Genomic DNA, 22,550 nt, shown 5'->3' with positions numbered 1-22,550 from the left:
GACAAATATGGAAACGCACATGCACAGAGAGACACACACAGGATCAAATTCAGTCAAGCAGTCTAAATATATTGAATTTAAATCATACAATACGATGCTCCCATAAAAAGGCTCTCTCTCCCTCTCTCTCTCTCTCTCTGTCACACACACACACACACACACACAGGGAGAGAGGAGCAACTTTCTAGGTCAGTCAAGCAGCCTGGGAGCTGCTAAATTTGAATCCACCAATCAGAGAGGCTGTTTACTTTTTCCCGCCAAAACAGGTGCAGGCTTTGTACACACAGCACAGAGAGAGACAGGATTTCTGCAGTGTATTTCTCATAGTGAGGATTCCTCTCAAACAAATGACCATAATTTCCTAACCGTAGGGGCTAGAACGGTCATTCTTACACCGTTTTGTTCAGAAGAGATGGGGGAATCTTCAAGTGTTGACAATTTATCATTAAAATATGAATTTTTAGAGATATATGACATGGATGACTTGTTGGCTTAGAAGCCACGAAGGCCCCAATATGCAAATTTGAATGCCTCAGCCCACATATATGATTGGCTGGCTGGGAAGCCATCCAGGCCCTGATTTGTAAATTTGAATGTCTCATCCCTAAGATATGATTGGCTGGCTGGGAAGCCGTGCAGGCCCAGATATGTAAATTTGAATGTGTCAGTCCTCACAGAGGATTGGCTGCCTGGGGACCTGGCAGAAATATATAGTAATAGTATGATTAAGCAAAAATACTATAATTTAGCAGAAATACTATATTAAGCACAAATCCTATAAAAACCAGAATTACTATATTAAGCAATATAAATATCCTATAAAAATCCTATAAAAAGCAAAAATACTGTACTATGATTTGGTAGAAAAACTATAATTAATCAGAAATACTATATTTGGCAGAAATACTATATTTAGCACAAATCTTATAAAATAGCAGAAATAGTATGATTCAGCACAATAGTAATAACTTCGACAGAAAAATTGGAAAAGCAAAATGGACAGCTGAAAAAATGCTGAACATGCTGAGGATCCTTCAAATGTACTTGTTAAATGAAAAAAAAACTCAGCAAAAAAAAAGTATAACAGTCACACAATCACAAATATGGACACATATGGAAACGCACATGCACAGAGAGACACACACAGGATCAAATTCAGTCAACCAGTCTAAATATATTGAATTTAAATCATACAATAAGATGCTCCCATAAAAAGGCTCTCTCTCCCTCTCTCTCTCTCTCTGTCACACACACACACACACACACACACACACACACACACAGCAGCACCAGCAGCAGGTGAACAAGTGCTGTTAACAGCATGTTTCTAGGTCAGTCAAACAGCTGTGAGCTTCTCAATTTGAATCCACCAATCAGAGAGGCTGTGTGCTTTTTCCCGCCAAAACTGGTGCACCAAGTGCAGGCTTTTACAGCACACAGAGAGAGACAGGATTTCTGCAGTGTATTTCTCATAGTGAGGACTCCCCTCAAACAAATGACCATAATTTCCTAACCGTAGGGGCTAGAACGGTCATTCTTACAGTGTTTTGTTAAGAAGAGATGAGGGAATCGTCAAGTGTTGTCTATTTAAAATATAAATATGAATTTTTTGAGATATATGACTTGGATGACTGTTTGGCTTAAAAGCCACAAAGGCCCCAATATGCAAATTTGAATGCCTCAGCCCTCATATATGATTGGCTGGCTGTGAAACCGTGCAGGCCCTGATTTGTAAATTTGAATGTCTCAGTCCTCACAGAGGATTGGCTGCCTGGGGACCTGGCAGAAATATATAGAAATAGTATGATTAAGCATAAATACTACATTTAGTAGAAATACTATGTTTTTGCACAAATACTATAAAAAGCAAAAATACTATGATTTAGCAGAAATACTTTATTAAGCACAAATCCTACAAAAAGCAGAAATATTGTACAATGGTTTGGTAGAAAAACTATAATTAATCAGAAATACTATATTTGGCAGAAATACTATGTTTTAGCAGAAATACTATATTTAGCACAAATCTTATAAAATAGCAGAAATAGTATGATTTAGCAGAAATGCTGAAAAGCAGCAGAAATGCTATGACGTAGCACAACAGTAATAACTTAAATAAAAGAATTGGAAAAGCAAAATGGACAGCTGAAAAAATGCTGAACATGCTGAGGGCCCCTCAAATATACTTGTTCAATCAAAAAAATCGGCAAAAAAAAATATAACGGCCACACAATCATAAATATGGACACATATGGAAACACACATGCACAGAGAGACACACACACAGGATCAAATTCAGTCAACCAGTCTAAATATATTGAATTTAAATCATACTATAAGATGCTCCCATAAAAAGGCTCTCTCTCCCTCTCTCTCTCTCACACACACACACACACACACACACACACACACACACACACACACACAGGGAGAGAGGAGCAACTTTCTAGGTCAGTCAAGCAGCCTGGGAGCTGCTAAATTTGAATCCACCAATCAGAGAGGCTGTGTACTTTTTCCCGCCAAAACAGGTGCAGCTGTTTTTACACACACTCAGCACAGAGAGAGAGACAGGATTTCTGCAGTGTATTTCTCATAGTGAGGATTCCTCTCAAACAAATGGCTGTAATTTCCTAACTGTAGGGGCTAGAGCGATCATTCTTATACTGTTTTGTTCAGAAGAGATGTGGGAATCTTTAAGTGTTGACTATTTAAAATAAAAATATGAATTATTAGAGATATATGACATAGATGTTTGGCTGGTTTAGAAGCCATGAAGGCCCAGATATGCAAATTTGAATGTCTCAGACCTCATATATGATTGGCTGGCTTAGAAGCCATGAAATCCCCAATATGCAAATTTGAATGCCTCAGCCCTCAGGTATGATTGGCTGGCTGGGAAGCCGTGCAGGCCCTGATTTGTAAATTTGAATGTCTCAGACCTCATATATGATTGGTTGGCTTGGAAGCCGTGCAGGCCTTGATATGCAAATTTGAATGTCTCAGTCCTCACAGAGGATTGGCTGCCTGGGGACCTGGCAGAAATATATAGTAATAGTATGATTAAGCATAAATACTACATTTAGCAGAAATACTGTATTAAGCACAAATCATATAAAGAGCAGAAATACTATAATTTAGCACAAATCCTATAAAAAGCAGAAATACTATATTAAGTAATATAAATATCCTATAAAAATCCTATAAAAAGCAAAAATACTGTACTATGATTTGGTAGAAAAACTATAATTAATCAGAAATACTATATTTGGCAGAAATACTATATTTAGCACAAATCTTATGAAATAGCAGAAATAGTATGATTCAGCACAATAGTAATAACTTAAACAGAAAAATTGGAAAAGCAAAATGGACAGCTGAAAAAATGCTGAACATGCTGATGATCCTTCAAATGTACTTGTTAAATGAAAAAAACTCAGCAAAAAAATGTATAACAGTCACACAATCACAAATATGGACACATATGGAAACACACATGCACAGAGAGACACACACAGGATCAAATTCAGTCAACCAGTCTAAATATATTGAATTTAAATCATACAATAAGATGCTCCCATAAAAAGGCTCTCTCTATATCCCTCTCTCTCTTTCTGTCACACACACACACACACACACACACACACACACACACACACACACACAGCAGCAGCAGCAGCAGGTGAACAAGCGCTGTTAACAGCATGTTTCTAGGTCAGTCAAACAGCTGTGAGCTTCTCAATTTGAATCCACCAATCAGAGAGGCTGTGTGCTTTTTCACGCCAAAACTGGTGCACCAAGTGCAGGCTTTTACAGCACAGAGAGAGACAGGATTTCTGCAGTGTATTTCTCATAGTGAGGATTCCTCTCAAACAAATGGCCATAATGTCCTAACCGTAGGGGCTAGAACGGTCATTCTTACAGCGTTTTGTTAAGAAGAGATGAGGGAATCTTTAAGTGTTGTCTATTTAAAGTTTAAATATGAATTTCTAGAGATATATGACTTGGATGACTGTTTGGCTTAGAAGCCACAAAGGCCCCAATATGCAAATTTCAATGCCTCAGCCCTCATATATGATTGGCTGGCTGTGAAACCGTGCAGGCCCTGATTTGTAAATTTGAATATCTCAGCCCTCACAGAGGATTGGCTGCCTGGGGACCTGGCAGAAATATATAGAAATAGTATGATTAAGCATAAATACTACATTTAGTAGAAATACTATGGTTTAGCACAAATACTATAAAATGGCAGAAATACTATAATTTAGCAGAAATACTATATTAAGCACAAATCCTATCAAAAGGAGAAATACTATATTAAGCAATATAAATATCCTATAAAAATCCTATAAAAAGCAAAAATACTATACTATGATTTGGTAGAAAAACTATAATTAATCAGAAATACTATATTTGGCAGAAATACTGTAATCAGAACAAATCTTATGAAATAGCAAAAATAGTATGATTTAGCACAATAGAAATAACTTAAATAGACAAATTGGAAAAGCAAAATGGACAGCTGAAAAAATCCTGAACATGCAAAGGGTCCCTCAAATGTAATTGTTAAAAGAAAAAACAAAATCAGCAAAAGTATAACAGTCACACAATCACAAATATGGACACATATGGAAACACACATGCACAGAGAGACACACACAGGATCAAATTCAGTCAACCAGTCTAAATATATTGAATTTAAATCATACAATAAGATGCTCCCATAAAAAGGCTCTCTCTCCCTCTCTCTCTCTCTCTCTCTGTCACACACACACACACACACACACACACACACACACACACACCCAGGGAGAGAGGAGCAACTTTCTAGGTCAGTCAAGCAGCCTGGGAGCTGCTAAATTTGAATCCACCAATCAGAGAGGCTGTGTACTTTTTCCCGCCAAAACAGGTGCAGGCTTTGTGCACACAGCACAGAGACAGACAGGATTTCTGCAGTGTATTTCTCATAGTGAGGATTCCTCTCAAACAAATGGCCATAATTTCCTAACCGTAGGGGCTAGAACGGTCATTCTTACACCGTTTTGTTCAGAAGAGATGTGGGAATCTTCAGGTGTTGACAATTTATCATTAAAATATGAATTATTAAAGATATTGAACTTGTAATGCACCACAACTGAGTAAAGGCGAAGCAAAAACTGCCTTGTCCTCCCCTCAAACAAAGCTTTCTAACTCTAAATCTATTTGGAGGATCGATATCATTCTTTCACCGTAAGAGACAGCAGGCTTTGGTGAACAGTCATGGAAATTTTCAGGTCTCTGTGGAAATCCAACAAAAAGTTATGACGAGAGAAAAAAGTGGTTCATTTCCAGAGTTTGAAATCTGAAGAAATCTGAGCGAAGGACGAATTTCCTACCCTCAAACAAGTCTAACTCATTTCAGAACGGTAATAGGTGAGAAAAAAATTCTTGAATTGTGAGCGTCAGGAGTGTCTGAAGATATACCGGGACAAGCCTCATGTTTTAACTTCGCTTCATTAAGGAGATATGACGATTCGAATATGCCTCTCATTACAGAAATCAAGCGGTGATTTTGAACAAACTCTCCATTGACTTTCTATGGAGAGTTTTTTGACTTTGTGTTGGTCTGAGGAGATTTGCCAAAATTCTATAAATCCCACAACAATGATGGTGACATTTTCTGAAAGCCAGCAAAAATACTTACGTTTTGATGTATAATTTGTGGGAGTTGAGTGAAAATTAATCAAGTAGCAAGAAGTTGTTCGGACATGAAGAGAAGACTGCGAAACCTACAGTGGCACACTTAGAACCAACTGCATAGCAACCATAACAACGCATGTATTTTGTGAAAAATCACAATTTTGCAACTCAAAACTTAAAGAGGCATAAAAATAAAACGGTAAAAGATTTGAAAAAGCTGATTTATTCCTGAATAGCCCAATAATTTGTGAACATTTTAAAGTTTGAATGGTTGTTCTACGTGAAAGTAGGAAAAAGTAGTTAAGTTTCAAAAACAAGCAAGTTTTAGCAGAATTGCGGAAGATTCCCATTCATTTCAATGGGACAAATTAAAGGAAAAAAGCTTAATATTTTAAAAAGTATAACAGTATAAAATACCAAAAGATATAGCCATCATTAGCAGAAATAGCAGAATAGTTTAAAATTTGAACGGTGAAAATCGGTTGAAAATTGTGGAAGTAGATCCACGGCGAAAAGTGTACGGAAGTCCTAAGAATAATAATAACTAGAAAAATTTGCATTTCCTGCGAAAATGCAGTGTGGATGCTGGAACGCTGAAGCTGTCTGCTGAAACTAGCTCAAAAAGCTGAAAAGTTGCAGAAATTGTAAAAACTTTAAAGAAGCAAAGGAACTTTGCTAAAATGTAGTAACTTAGCAGAACTGTAATATCTTAGAGGAAACATAATACTGGAAATCTCAAAAAAAAGGAGAAAAAGTATGATTTAGCAGAAATGCTGTATTTAGCACAAATCTCATAAAATAGCAGAAAAAGTACGATTTAGCAGAAATGCTGTTTTTAGCACAAATCTCATAAAAAAGCAGAAAAAGTATGATTTAGCAGAAATGCTGTATTTAGCACATATCTCATAAAATAGAAGAAAAAGCATGATTTAGCAGAACTGCTGTATTTAGCACAAATCTCATAAAAAAGCTTAAAAAGTATGATTTAGCAGAACTGCTGTATTTAGCACAAATCTCATGAAATAGAAGAAAAAGTATGATTTAGCAGAAATGCTGTATTTAGCACAAATCTCATAAAATAGCAGAAAAAGTATGATTTAGCAGAAATGCTGTATTCAGCACAAATCTCATAAAATAGCAGAAAAAGTATGATTTAGCAGAAATGCTGTATTTAGCACAAATCTCATAAAATAGCAGAAAAAGTATGATTTAGCAGAAATTCTGTATTTAGCACAAATCTCATAAAATAGCAGAAAAAGTATGATTTAGCAGAAATGCTGTATTTAGCACAAATCTCATAAAAAAGCAGAAAAAGTATGATTTAGCAGAAATTCTGTATTTAGCACAAATCTCATAAAATAGCAGAAAAAGTATGATTTAGCAGAAATGCTGTATTCAGCACAAATCTCATAAAAAAGCAGAAAAAGTATGATTCAGCAGAAATTCTGTATTTAGCACAAATCTCATAAAATAGCAGAAAAAGTATGATTTAGCAGAAATGCTGTATTTAGCACAAATCTCATAAAATAGCAGAAAAAGTATGATTTAGCAGAAATGCTGTATTTAGCACAAATCTCATAAAATAGCAGAAAAAGTATGATTTAGCAGAAATTGTGTATTCAGCACAAATCTCATAAAAAAGCAGAAATATTATTAGCACAATAGTAATAACTCAAATAGAAAGATTGGAAAAGCAAAATGGACAGCTGAACAAATGCTGAACATGCTAAGGGACACTCAAATGTAATTGTTAAATGAAAAAAGAATCAGCAAAAAAAAGTATAACAGTCACACAATCACAAATATGGACACATATGGAAACACACAAGCACAGAGAGACACACAGAGGATCAAATTCAGTCAACCAGTCTAAATATATTGAATTAAAATCATGCAATAAGATGCTCCCATAAAAAGGCTCTCTCTCTCTCTGTGTCACACACACACACACACACACAAACACACACACGCACACACACACACACACACACACACAGACACACTGGTGGAGGCAAGCTACGGTTGTAGCCACAGCTGCCCTGGGGCAGACTGACAGAAGCGTGGCTTCCATATCGCGCCATCGGCCCCTCTGGCCAACACCAGTAAGTGGTAGGGTAAAGTGTCTTGCCCAAGGACACAACGACCAGGACAGAGAGGTCGGGGATCGAACCGGCGATCTTCCGGTTACAGGTGGCCTATGATTTAGCAGAAATGCTGTATTTAGCACAAATCTCATAAAAAAGCAGAAAAAGTATGATTTAGCAGAAATGGTGTATTTTGCATAAATCTCACAAAATAGCAGAAAAAGTATGATTTAGCAGAACTGCTGTATTTAGCACAAATCTCATGAAAAAGCTTAAAAAGTATGATTTAGCAGAAATGCTGTATTTATCACAAATCTCATAAAAAAGCAGAAAAAGTATGATTTAGCAGAAATGCTGTATTTAGCACAAATCTCATAAAATAGCAGAAAAAGTATGATTTAGCAGAAATGCTGTATTTATCACAAATCTCATAAAATAGCAGAAAAGGTTTGATTTACCAGAAATGCTGTATTCAGCACAAATCTCATAAAATAGCAGAAAACGTATGATTTAGCAGAAATGCTGTATTTAGCACAAATCTCATAAAATAGCAAAAAAAGTATGATTTAGCAGAAATGCTCCATTCAGCACAAATCTCATAAAATAGCAGAAAAAGTATGATTTAGCAGGAATGCTGTATTTAGCACAAATGCTGAAAAGTAGCAGCAATGCTATGACTTAGCACAATAGTAATAACTTAAATAGAAAAATTGGAAAAGCAAAATGGACAGCTGAACAAATGCTGAACATGCTAAGGGTCCCTCAAATGTAATTGTTAAATGAAAAAAAATCTGTAAAAAAAGTATAACAGTCACACAATCACAAAGATGGACAAGTATAGAAACACACAAGCACAGAGAGACACACACAGGACCAAATTCAGTCAACCAGTCTAAATATATTGACTTTAAATCATACAATAAGATGCTCCCATAGAAACTCTCTCTCTCTCTGTGTCACACACACACACACACACACACACACACACACACACACACACACACACACACACACACACAGGGAGAGAAAACCAAGTTTCTAGGTCAGTCAAGCAGCCTGGGAGCTGCTAAATTTGAACCCACCAATCAGAGAGGCTCTGTGCTTTTTCCCGCCAAAACAGGTGCACCTGTCTTTACACACACGCAGCAGAGAGACAGGATTTCTGCAGTCTATTTCTCATAGTCAGGACTCCCCTCAAACAAATGGCCATAATTTCCTAACCGTAGGGGCTAGAACAGTCATTCTTACACCGTTTTGTTCAGAAGAGATGGGGAATCTTCAAGTGTTGACAATTTATCATTAAAATATGAATTATTGAAGATATTTAACTTCAAATGCACCATAACTGAGTAGAGGCGAAGAGAAAACTGCCCTGACTTGCCCTCGAACAAAGCTTTGTAACTCTAAATCTATTTGGAGTATCGATATCATTCTTTCACCGTAAGAGACAGCAGGCTTTGGTGAACAGTCATGGAAATTTTCAGGTCTCTGTGGAAATCCAACAAAAAGTTATGACGAGAGAAAAAAGTGGTTCATTTCCAGAGTTTGAAATCTGAAGAAATCTGAGCGAAGGATGAATTTCCTACCCTCAAACAAGTCTAACTCATCTCAGAACGGTAATAGATGAGAAATAAATTCTTGAACTGTGAGCGTCAGGAGTGTCTGAAGATATACTGGGACAAGCCTCATGTTTTAACTTCGCTTCGTTAAGGAGATATGACGATTCGAAAATGCCTCTCATCACAGAAATCAAGCGGTGATTTTGAAGAAACTCTCCATTGACTTTATATGGAGACTTTTCCGACCTTCTGTTGGTCTGAGGGGATTTGGCAAAATTCTATAAATCCCACAACAATGACAGTGACATTTTCTGAAAGCCAGCAAAAATACCTACGTTTTGATGTATAATTTGTGCAAGTTGAGTGAAAATTGAGCTAGTAGCAAGAAGTTGTTCGGACATGAAGAGAAGACTGCAAAACTTTCAGTGGCACACTGAAAGCCAAGTGCATAGCAACCATAACAACACATGTATTTTGTGAAAAATCACAATTTTGCAACTCAAAACTTTAAGAGGCATAAAAGTAAAACGGTAAAAGATTTGAAAAAGCTGACTTATACCTGAATAGCCCAATAATTTGTGAACATTTTAAAGTTTGAATGGTTGTTCTACGTGTAAATATGAGGAAGTAGTTAAGTTTCAAAAACAAGCAAATTTTAGCAGAATTGTGGAAGATTTCCATTCATTTCAATGGGACAAAAAAAAAGCATAAAAAGCTTAATATTCTAAAAAGTATAATAGCAAAAAATAGCAAAAGATATAGCCGGAAAGAGCAAAAATAGCAGAATAGTTGAAAATTTGAACGGTGAAAATCGGCTGAAAATTGTGGAAGTAGATCCACGGCGAAAAGTGTACGGAAACACCAAGAATAATAAAGAATAAAGAGAAACAGGAACTCAATAGTGTGGATGCAAAAAGCATCCACACAACTAGAAAAATTTGCATTTCCTGCGAAAATGCTGTGTGGATGCTTTAAAGCTGAAGCTGTCTGCTGAAACTAGCTGAAAAAGCTGAAAAGTTGCAGAAATTGTAAAAACTTTGCAGAAGCAAAGGAACTTTGCTAAAATGTAGGAACTTAGCAGAACTGCAATATCTTAGAGGAAACATAATACTTGGCAGAAATACAATAGCATAGCAGAACTTCGCAGAAATATTGTAACTTACCAGAAACACAATAACTTCTCAAAAATACAAGAATTTAGGAGAAATGGTATAAGATAAGAGAAAGAATATATTTAGCCAAAGATTCTTAAACATTACAGAAATACTATGATTTAGAGAAAAAGTACAACATAGCAGAAATGCTGTAATTTGACAGAAATACTACATTTGGCAGAAATACTATATTTAGCACAAATCTTATAAAATAGCAGAAATAGTATGATTCAGCACAATAGTAATAACTTAAATAGAAAAATTGGAAAAGCAAAATGGACAGCTGAAAAAATGCTGAACATGCTAAGGGTCCCTCAAATATACTTGTTAAATGAAAAAAATCGGCAAAAAAAATATAACAGCTACACAATCACAAATATGGACAAATATGGAAACACACATGCACAGAGAGACACACACACAAGATCCAATTCAGTCAACCAGTCTAAATATATTGAATTTGAATCTTACAATGAGATCATCCCATAAAAAGGCTTTCTCTCTCTCCCTCTCTCTCACACACACACACACACACACACACACACACACACACACACACACACAGGGAGAGAGGAGAAAGTTTCTAGGTCAGTCAAGCAGCCTGGGAGTTGCTAAATTTGAATCCACCAATCAGAGAGGCTGTGTACTTTTTCCCGTCAAAACAGGTGCAGCCGTTTTTACACACTCAGCACAGAGAGAGACAGGATTTCTGCAGTGTATTTCTCATAGTGAGGATTCCCCTCAAACAAATGGCTGTAATTTCCAAACTGCAGGGGCTAGAACGGTCATTCTTATACTGTTTTGTTCAGAAGAGATGTGGGAATCTTTAAGTGTTGACAATTTATCATAAAAAATATGAATTATTAGAGATATATGACATAGATGTTTGGCTGGCTTAGAAGCCATGAAGGCCCAGATATGCAAATTTGAATGTCTCAGACCTCATATATGATTGGCTGGCTTAGAAGCCATGAAATCCCCAATATGCAAATTTGAATGCCTCAGCCCTCAGATATGATTGGCTGGCTGGGAAGCCGTGCAGGCCCTGATTTGTAAATTTGAATGTCTCAGACCTCAGATATGATTGGCTGGCTTGGAAGCCGTGCAGGCCTTGATATGCAAATTTGAATTTCTCAGTCCTCACAGAGGATTGGCTGCCTGGGGACCTGGCAGAAATATATAGAAATAGTATGATTAAGCATAAATACTACATTTAGTAGAAATATTATGTTTTAGCACAAATACTATAAAAAGCAAAAATACTATAATTTAGCAGAAATACTATATTAAGCACAAGTCCTATAAAAAGCAAAAATACTGTACTATGATTTGGTAGAAAAACTATAATTAATCAGAAATACTATATTTGGCAGAAATACTATATTTAGCACAAATCTTATAAAATAGCAGAAATAGTATGATTTAGCACAATAGTAATAACTTAAACATAAAAATTGGAAAAGCAAAATGGACAGCTGAAAAAATGCTGAACATGCTGAGAGTCCCTCAAATACACTTGTTAAATGAAAAAAAAAATCAGGAAAAAAAAGTATAACAGTCACACAATCACAAATATGGACACATATGGAAACACACATGCACAGAGAGACACACACAGGATCAAATTCAGTCAACCAGTCTAAATATATTGAATTTAAATCATACAATAAGATGCTCCCATATAAAAGGCTCTCTCTCTCTCTCTCTCTCACACACACACACACACACACACACACACACACACACACACACACACACACACACACACACAGGGAGAGAGGAGCAAGTATCTAGGTCAGTCAAGCAGCCTGGGAGCTGCTAAATTTGAATCCACCAATCAGAGAGGCTGTGTACTTTTTCCCGCCAAAACAGGTGCAGGCTTTGTACACACAGCACAGAGAGAGACAGGATTTCTGCAGTGTATTTCTCATAGTGAGGATTCCTCTCAAACAAATGGCCATAATTTCCTAACCGTAGGGGCTAGAACGGTCATTCTTACACCGTTTTGTTCAGAAGAGATGGGGGAATCTTCAAGTGTTGACAATTTATCATTAAAATATGAATTATTAGAGATATATGACATAGATGTTTGGCTGGCTTAGAAGCCATGAAGGCCCAGATATGCAAATTTGAATGTCTCAGACCTCATATATGATTGGCTGGCTTAGAAGCCATGAAATCCCCAATAAGCAAATTTGAATGCCTCAGCCCTCAGATTTGGTTGGCTGGCTGGGAAGCCGTGCAGGCCCTGATTTGTAAATTTGAATGTCTCAGACCTCAGATATGATTGGCTGGCTTGGAAGCCGTGCAGGCCTTGATATGCAAATTTGAATGTCTCAGACCTCAGATATGATTGGCTGGCTTGGAAGCCGTGCAGGCCTTGATATGCAAATTTGAATGTCTCAGACCTCAGATATGATTGGCTGGCTTGGAAGCCGTGCAGACCCTGATATGCAAATTTGAATGTCTCAGTCCTCACAGAGGATTGGCTGCCTGGGGACCTGGCCTAATATATGGATATAGTATGATTAAGCATAAATACTAGATTTAGTAGAAATACTATATTTTAGCACAAATAGTATAAAAAGCAAAAATACTATAATTTAGCAGAAATACTATATTAAGCACAAATCCTATAAAAACCAGAAATACTATATTAAGCAATATAAATATCCTATAAAAATCCTGTAAAAAGCAAAAATACTGTACTATGATTTAGTAGAAAAAATATAATTAATCAGAAATACCATATTTGGCAGAAATACTATATTTAGCACAAATCTTATAAAATAGCAGAAATAGTATGATTCAGCACAATAGTAATAACTTAAACAGAAAAATTGGAAAAGCAAAATGAACAGCTGAAAAAATGCTGAACATGGTGAGGATCCTTCAAATGTACTTGTTAAATGAAAAAAAACTCAGCAAAAAAAAGTATAACAGTCACACAATCACAAATATGGACACATATGGAAACACACATGCACAGAGAGACACACACAGGATCAAATTCAGTCAACCAGTCTAAATATATTGAATTTAAATCATACAATAAGATGCTCCCATAAAAAGGCTCTCTCTCTCTCTCTGTCACACACACACACACACACACAAGCAGCAGCAGCAGCAGGTGAACAAGTGCTGTTAACAGCATGTTTCTAGGTCAGTCAAACAGCTGTGAGCTTCTGAATTTGAATCCACCAATCAGAGAGGCTGTGTGCTTTTTCCCGCCAAAACTGGTGCACCAAGTGCAGGCTTTTACAGCACAGAGAGAGACAGGATTTCTGCAGTGTATTTCTCATAGTGAGGACTCCCCTCAAACAAATGACCATAATTTCCTAACCGTAGGGGCTAGAACGGTCATTCTTACAGCGTTTTGTTAAGAAGAGATGGGGGAATCGTCAAGTGTTGTCTATTTAAAATATAAATATGAATTTCTAGAGATATATGACTTGGATGACTGTTTGGCTTAGAAGCCACAAAGGCCCCAATATGCAAATTTGAATGCCTCAGCCCTCATATATGATTGGCTGGCTGTGAAACCGTGCAGGCCCTGATTTGTAAATTTGAATGTCTCATCCCTAAGATATGATTGGCTGGCTGGGAAGCTGTGCAGGCCCTGATATGTAAATTTGAATGTCTCAGTCCTCACAGAGGATTGGCTGCCTGGGGACCTGGCAGAAATATATAGAAATAGTATGATTAAGCATAAATACTACATTTAGTAGAAATACTATGTTTTAGCACAAATACTATAAAATGGCAGAAATACTATATTAAGCACGAATCCTATAAAAAGGAGAAATACTGTATTAAGCAATAAAAATATCCTTTAAAATTCCTATAAAAAGCAAAAATACTGTACTATGATTTGGTAGAAAAACTATAATTAATCAGAAATACTATATTTGGTAGAAATACTGTAATCAGCACAAATCTTATAAAATAGCAGAAATAGTATGATTTAGCACAATAGTAATAACTTAAATAGAAAAATTGGAAAAGCAAAATGGACAGCTGAAAAAATGCTGAATATGCCAAGGGTCCCTCAAATGTAATTGTTAAAAGAAAAAAAAAATCAGCAAAAGTATAACAGTCACACAATCACAAATCTGGACACATATGGAAACACACATGCACAGAGAGACACACACAGGATCAAATTCAGTCAACCAGTCTAAATATATTGAATTTAAATCATACAATAAGATCCTCCCATAAAAAAAGGCTCTCTCTCTCTCTCTGTCACACACACACACACACACACACACACACACACACACACACACACACACACACAGAGGGAGAGAGGAGCAACTTTCTAGGTCAGTCAAGCAGCCTGGAGCTGCTAAATTTGAATCCACCAATCAGAGAGGCTGTGTACTTTTTCCCGCCAAAACAGGTGCAGGCTTTGTACACACAGCACAGAGAGAGACAGGATTTCTGCAGTGTATTTCTCATAGTGAGGATTCCTCTCAAACAAATGGCCATAATTTCCTAACCGTAGGGGCTAGAACGGTCATTCTTACAACCGTTTTGTTCAGAAGAGATGGGGAATCTTCAAGTGTTGACAATTTATCATTAAAATATGAATTATTAAAGATATTTGACTTGTAATGCACCATAACTGAGTAGAGGCGAAGCAAAAACTGCCTTGACCTCCCCTCAAACAAAGCTTTCTAACTCTAAATCTATTTGGAGTATCGATATCATTCTTTCACCGTAAGAGACAGCAGGCTTTGGTGAACAGTCATGGAAATTTTCAGGTCTCTGTGGAAATCCAACAAAAAGTTATGACGAGAGAAAAAAGTGGTTCATTTCCAGAGTTTGAAATCTGAAGAAATCTGAGAAATCTGAAAATCACAAAAATGAAACTCAAAACTTAAAGAGGGATAAGATGAAAACGGTAACAGATATGAAGAAGCTGATTTATTCCTGAATAGCCCAATAATTTGAGAACATTTTAAAGTTTGAATGGTTGTTCTACGTGAAAGTAGGAAAAAGTAGTTAAGTTTCAAAAACAAGCAAGTTTTAGCAGAATTGCAGAAGTTTCCCATTCATTTCAATGGGACAAATTAAAGGAAAAAAGCTTAATATTTTAAAAAGTATAAGAGTATAAAATACCAAAAGATATAGCCGCAAAGAGCAAAAATAGCAGAATAGTTTAAAATTTGAACGGTGAAAATCGGTTGAAAATTGTGGAAGTAGATCCACGGCGAAAAGTGTACGGAAACACCAAGAATAATAACTAGAAAAATTTGCATTTCCTGCGAAAATGCTGTGTGGATGCCTTAACGCTGAAGCTGTCTGCTGAAAAGCTGCAAAAGATGAAAAGTTGCAAAAAGTTGTATGGTGGTGAAAAAAAAAAATTTCACCCTGAGCAGGATTCGAACCTGGACCTTCTGCGTGCAAGGCGGCTACTCATCTCACTGTGCCAAATTCACTCTCACACAGTAAGCGATGGAGAGACCGACAATTATGGTGAAATGAGCAGAAACTGCTGAGAATTGCGTGGATAAGAGGTGAAATGGTTGAAAATTTTGCAGAAAAGAGGTGAATCAGCAGAATTTCTGCAGAAAAGAGGTGAAAAAGCTGAAATTTGCGTGGAAAAGAGTTTAAACAGTTGAAGTGTTAACTGAAGAAGATGTTGCCATAAGCGGGATTTGAACCCGGCCCTCCTGGTCTGAGAACGGCTACTCATCTCACTGAGCTAAAACATGGCTCAGCCTGGCAAGCAAAACTGGTGATCACACTGATAATGTGCTCCCTGTCAGCAAAAAGGGCCAAAAAATGGCATAAAAAGCTTAATATCTCAAAAAGTATAAAAGTTATAAACACCAAAAGATATAGCCGTTATTAGCAGAAATAGCAGAACAGTTTAGAGTTTGAACGGAGAAAATCGGCTGAAAACTGAATGAGTAGTTAAGTGCCAAAAAACGGGGAGCAACTTGAAAAAGAACTAGAAAAATTTGCATTTCCTGCGAAAATGCTGTGTGGATGCCTTAAAGCTGAAGCTGTCGCTGAAAAGCTGAAAAAAGATGAAAAGTTGCAAAAAGTTGTATGGTGGTGAAAAAAAAATGTTGCCCTGAGCAGGATTCGAACCTGGACCTTCTGGGTGCAAGGCGGCTACTCATCTCACTGTGCCAAATTCACTCTCACATGGTAAGAGATGGAGAGACCGACAATTATGGTGAAATGAGCAGAAACTGCTGAGAATTGCGCTGATAAGAGGTGAAATGGTTGAAAATTTTGCAGAAATGGTTGAAAACTGAATGAGTAGTTAAGTGCCAAAAAACGCGCAACCTTTCAGGCATCCACACAACTAGAAAAATTTGCATTTCCTGCGAAAATGCTGTGTGGATGCCTTAACGCTGAAGCTGTCTGCTGAAAAGCTGAAAAAGATGAAAAGTTGCAAAAAGTTGCATGGTGGTGAAAAAAAATGTTGCCCTGAGCAGGATTCGAACCTGGCCCTCCTGGTCTCAAGGATGCTACTCATCTCACTTACCCAAAGTTAATCTCACAAAGAAGAGGTGGACACACTGACTATTTTGCTGAAATTAGCAGAAGCTGCTGAGAATTGTGCTGATAAGAGGTAAAAGGGCTGAAAATTTTGCAGAAAAGAGGTGAATCAGCAGAATTTCTGCTGAAAAGAGGTAAAGAAGCAAAAACTTGCGCTGAAAAGAGATGAATCAACAGAATTTCTGCTCAAAAGAGTTTTTTTCTGAAAAAAGCTGATATTTGTGCTGATAAGAGGTGAAAAGGTTGAAAATTTTGCAGAACAGGTGAATAAGCAGAATTTAGCCTTAAAAGAGGTGAAAATTCTGTTGAAAAGAGTTCAATCAGCAGAATTTCTGCTGAAAAGAGTTCTGCAGAACTCTTTTCAGAATTCTGCTGATTGTAGAAGAACAGGGTATACATTACAACATGAATACAGATTAAAGATTAAAGAAACTGCCAACAAATTCCTCCACTACAAACCAGTCTGATAGCACTTCTCGCAGTGTTCCCATTTACTAAAGCACTACCCAAAAGGCGCCACAAGAGGGCACTCCAACACAAGAGATGACCTATGTACACTGATGCACTTGGTAACAGTCAACCTCCTACTTAGCCACTACGTAATACAGCGACATTACATTGTACAAATTCACATAAATTTGCAGGAACAAAGAAACAAAGCAGGAACAAGCCCAAAACAATCAAAATAACTGGGCTGCCATAGCTATCGCTAACTAGCACATACGCTAAAGGTAACTAAAACCAATACACACAAATAGCAGGGTAAACATCTTAAGCATGGAACATTAACTCACATTTATGTGACACACACCGTCCCCAACAAATACAGGATGGGCTATTTGCTCACCTTCCCAGCAGCTCTCTCCTCAATCGTTAGCACAGGAACAAAGGAAGACCATCTAGCTCAGAAGTCCCATGAATTCCCTCACTGCTCAGAGGCTGCTGGGTAATGTAGCTCACACTAACACAGGCTTTTCTACAAGCACAAATACTATAACATAGCAGAAATACTGTGATTTTGTTGAAATACTATGTTTTGGGACAAATACTATGATTTGGCAGAAATACTATGTTTTAGGACATATACTATACTATGATCATAAAACTTTGCAGAATTAGATAATTTTGCTAAATGAGCAGAAGCTGCTGAGAATTGTGCTGAGAAGAAGTGAAAAGGCTGAAAATTTTGCAGAAAAGAGGTGACTCAGCAGAATTTCTGCAGAAAAGAGGCAGAACAACCTGGTTCTGCTCAAATTCACCAATCAGAGGTACTGCCTCTGTCTGCTTCATCAGGCTGTGTACTTGTATTTCTGCCATCGAGCGTTAACAAGAATATGAGGTCCATATTAGAAAAGCTGCTAAAATCATAAAACTTTGCAGAATTGTAATAAATTATCAATATAAATTACAGGTCTGTGATAGTGTATAAATTTGTAGTGAAAAAAAAGAACACATGGACCAAGGTGGGATTGAACCCACGACCTTTGAGCTGCAGAGCCGTGTCATTACCGATTGCGCCACCTGGACAGGGGGCGGGCGTCTGAAAAACAGATTGATGGCCTGGCCTGGCCTTTCTGGTCTCAAGGCAGAAGCTCATCTCACTGAACCAAACTCTTTCTCACAAAAACAAGAGATGGAGAAACTGACAATTTTCCTAAATGAGCAGAAGCTGCTGAGAATTGCGCTGATAAGAGGTGAAATGGTTGAAAATTTTGCAGAAAAGAGGTGAATCAGCAGAATTTCTGCAGAAAAGAGGCAGAACAAAAGTAAAAATAGGTATTGCCATAACCAGGATTTGAACCTGGCCTTTCTGGTCTCAAGGCAGCAGCTCATCTCACTGAACCAAACTCTTTCTCACAAAAACAAGAGATGGAGAAACTGACAATTTTCCTAAATGAGCAGAAGCTGCTGAGAATTGCGCTGATAAGAGGTGAAATGGTTGAAAATTTTGCAGAAAAGAGGTGAATCAGCAGAATTTCTGCAGAAAAGAGGCAAAGAAGCAGAACGTTGCGCTGAATAGAGGTGAATCAGAAGAATTTCTGCTGAAAAGAGGCAAAACAACCTGTTTCTGCTCAAACTCACCAATCAGAGGTACTGCCTCTGTCTGCTTCATCAGGTGGGTACTTGTATGTTTTTCTGTCATGGAGCGTTAACAAGAATCTGAGGTCCATATTAGAAAAGCTGCTAAAATCATAAAACTTGCGCTGAAAAGAGATGAATTAGCAGAGTTTCTGCTGAAAAGATTTTTTTTTCCTGAAAACAGCCAAAAAAGCTGGAATTTGTGCTGAAAAGGGGTGAAAAAAAATTACAATTTTGCTGAAAAGGGGTGAAGAAGCTAAAGTATACCAAATCAAAGTATATATGCCAAAACATAGTGTTTCTGCCATATTGTGGTACTACTACATTACAACATGAATACGGATTAAAGATGAAAGAAACTGGCAACAAATTCCTCCACTACAAACCAGTCTAGGACCAAGGTGGGATTGAACCCATGACCTTTGAGCTGCAGAGCCGTGTCATTACCGATTGCGCCACCTGGACAGGGGGCGGGCGTCTGAAAAACAGATTGATGACCAGTCACAATTAGATCGCGGTGAGAGGCGAAAAACGCCGTTTTTTGGAGTTACAAAACGTCGTGTAACTCAAAAACTAGGAGGGCTAGCAGCATAATTCTTGTACTGGGTGAATCAGCGGACTTTGGTGTACTTTGACTGCGACTTTCATTGCTCTTTGTACCTCCGTCGCGGAGATATGACGAGAGAAGAAACGGCTTCATTTTCGGAGTTTGAAATCTCAGAGGAGGACAGATTTCCACCCCTCAAACAAACGTAATTCATTGCTCAACGGTAAGATAATTGTAAAAACTGCTTCCACTGTGAGTGTCAGCAGTGTCTGAAGATATATTGGCACAAGCCTCATGTCCTAACTTTGCTTTGTTTAAGAGATATGACGATTTGAAACTGCCTCTCATTAGAGAATTCCAGCTGTGATTTTGAACAAACTGTCCATTGACTTTCAATGGAGCGTTTTCAGACCTTGTGTTGTTCTGAGGCGATTTGATAAAAATCTGTAACTTCCACAACAGTGAGAGTGACATTTTCTGAAAGCCAGCAAAAATACCTACGTTTTGATGTATAATTTGTGGGGGTTGAGTGGAAATTGATCGAGTAGCAAGAAGTTGTTTAGACATGAAGAGAAAATTCAGAACAGACCAGCCCTCACTCTGACTTAATTGCATAGCAACCATAGCAACGCATGTATTTTCTGAAAAATCACAATTTTGCAACTGAAAACTTAAAGAGAGATAAGATTAAAACGGTAGAAGATCTGAAAAAACCGAATCAGACAGGAATAGCCCAATAATCTGAGAACATTTTAAAGTTTGAATGGAGTTTCTAGGTGAAAGTATGAGAATGTAGTTAAGTTTCAAAAACAAGCAAGTTTTAGCAGAATTGTGGAAGTTTCCCATTCATTTCAATGGGACAAATTAAAGGAAAAAAGTGTAATATTTTAAAAAGTATAACAGTAATAAACACCAAAAGATATAGCCGGCATTAGCAGAAATAGCAGAACAGTTTAGAGTTTGAACGGAGAAAATCGGCTGAAAACTGAATGAGTAGTTCAGTGCCAAAAAACGCGCAGCAACTTGAAAAAGAATAAAGTTTAAAGAGAAACAGGAACTCAATAGTGTGGATGCCTCAGGCATCCACACAACTAGAAAAATTTGCATTTCCTGCGAAAATGCAGTGTGGATGCCTTAACGCTGAAGCTGTCTGCTGAAAAGCTGAAAAAGATGAAAAGTTGCAAAAAGTTGTATGGTGGGGAAAAAAAAAAAAGTTGCCCTGAGCGGGACTTGAATCTGGCCCTCCTGGTCTCAAGGCAGCCACTCATCTCACTGCGCCAAAGTCATTCTGACAAAGAAGAGGTGGAGAGACTGACAATTCTGCTTAAATGAGCAGAAGCTGCTGAGAATTGTGCTGATAAAAGGCTGAGAATTTTGCAGAAAAGAGGTGAATCATCAGAATTTCTGCTGAAAAGAGGTAAAGAAGCAAAAAGTTGCGCTGAAAAGAGGTGAATCAGCAGAATTTCTGCTCAAAAGAGTTTTTTTCTGAAAAAAGCTGAGATTTGTGCTGATAAGAGGTGAAAAGGCTGAGAATTTTGCAGAAGAGGTGAATAAGCAGAATTTAGGCTGAAAAGAGGTGAAAATTCTGAATATTCTGCTGAAAAGAGGTGAATGAGCAGAATTTCTGCTGAAAAGACTTTTTTTTTCCTGAAAAAAGCAGAACAAAATGAACATTTTGCTGAAAAGGGGTGGAAAAGCTTAAATTTGTGTTGAAAAGAGTTAAAAAAGTTTAACTGTTAACTGAAAGAAATGTTGCCATAAGCGGGATTTGAACCCCGGCCTCCCAGTCTGAGAACGGATACTCATCTCACTGAGCTAAAACATAGCTCTACCGGGCAAGGAAAACTAGTGACCCCGCTGATAATGTGGCAAAAATGGGCAAGCAATATTGCAAAAAAAATTCAATATCTCAAAAAGTATAGAAGTTATGAGCACCAAAAGTCATAGCACCCATTAGCAGAAAGAGCAGAATATGTTAAAGATTAAACATAGTATTTCTTCTAAAACATAGTCTTTCTTCCAAATCATAATATTTGAAACAATTGATATTATTTCTGCCAAATCACAGTATTTCTGGTAAATCAGTGTTTGTGCCAAATGACAGTATTTGTATGACTAGTGAATGACTAGTTAAGTGCCAAAAAGTGTACGGAAGCAACTAGAATAATATAGTGGAATAAAGAATAAAGAGAAACAGGAACTCAATAGTGTGGATGCCTTTCAAGGCATCCACACAATAAAGTTTAAAGAGAAACAGGAACTCAATAGTGTGGAAGCCCTTTTAGGGCATCCACACAAAAATTTGCATTTCCTGCGAAAATGTTGTGTGGATGCCTTAACGCTGAAGCTGTCTGCTGAAAAGCTGCAAAAGATGAAAAGTTGCAAAAAGTTGTATGGTGGTGAAAAAAAAAAATGTCACCCTGAGCAGGATTTGAACCTGGACCTTCTGGGTGCAAGGCGGCTACTCATCTCACTGTGCCAAATTCACTCTCACACGGTAAGAGATGGAGAGACCGACAATTATGGTGAAATGAGCAGAAACTGCTGAGAATTGCGTGGATAAGAGGTGAAATGGTTGAAAATTTTGCAGAAAAGAGGTGAATCAGCAGAATTTCTGCAGAAAAGAGGTTAAGAAGCAGAACTTTGCGCTGAAAACAGTTGAATTTGCAGAATTTCTGCTGAAAAGAGGTGAAAAAGCTGAAATTTGCGTGGAAAAGAGTTTAAACAGTTGAAGTGTTAACTGAAGAAGATGTTGCCATAAGCGGGATTTGAACCTGGCCCTCCTGGTCTGAGAACGGCTACTCATCTCACTGAGCTAAAACATGGCTCAGCCTGGCAAGCAAAACTGGTGATCACACTGATAATGTGCTCCCTGTCAGCAAAAAGGGCCAAAAAATGGCATAAAAAGCTTAATATCTCAAAAAGTATAAAA

Source organism: Oreochromis aureus, linkage group 3, assembly GCF_013358895.1.
Source record: "Oreochromis aureus strain Israel breed Guangdong linkage group 3, ZZ_aureus, whole genome shotgun sequence".
NCBI classification, from domain to species: domain Eukaryota; kingdom Metazoa; phylum Chordata; class Actinopteri; order Cichliformes; family Cichlidae; genus Oreochromis; species Oreochromis aureus.
The sequence above is the reverse complement of the archived record's forward strand: the minus strand, read 5'-3'. Positions refer to the sequence as shown.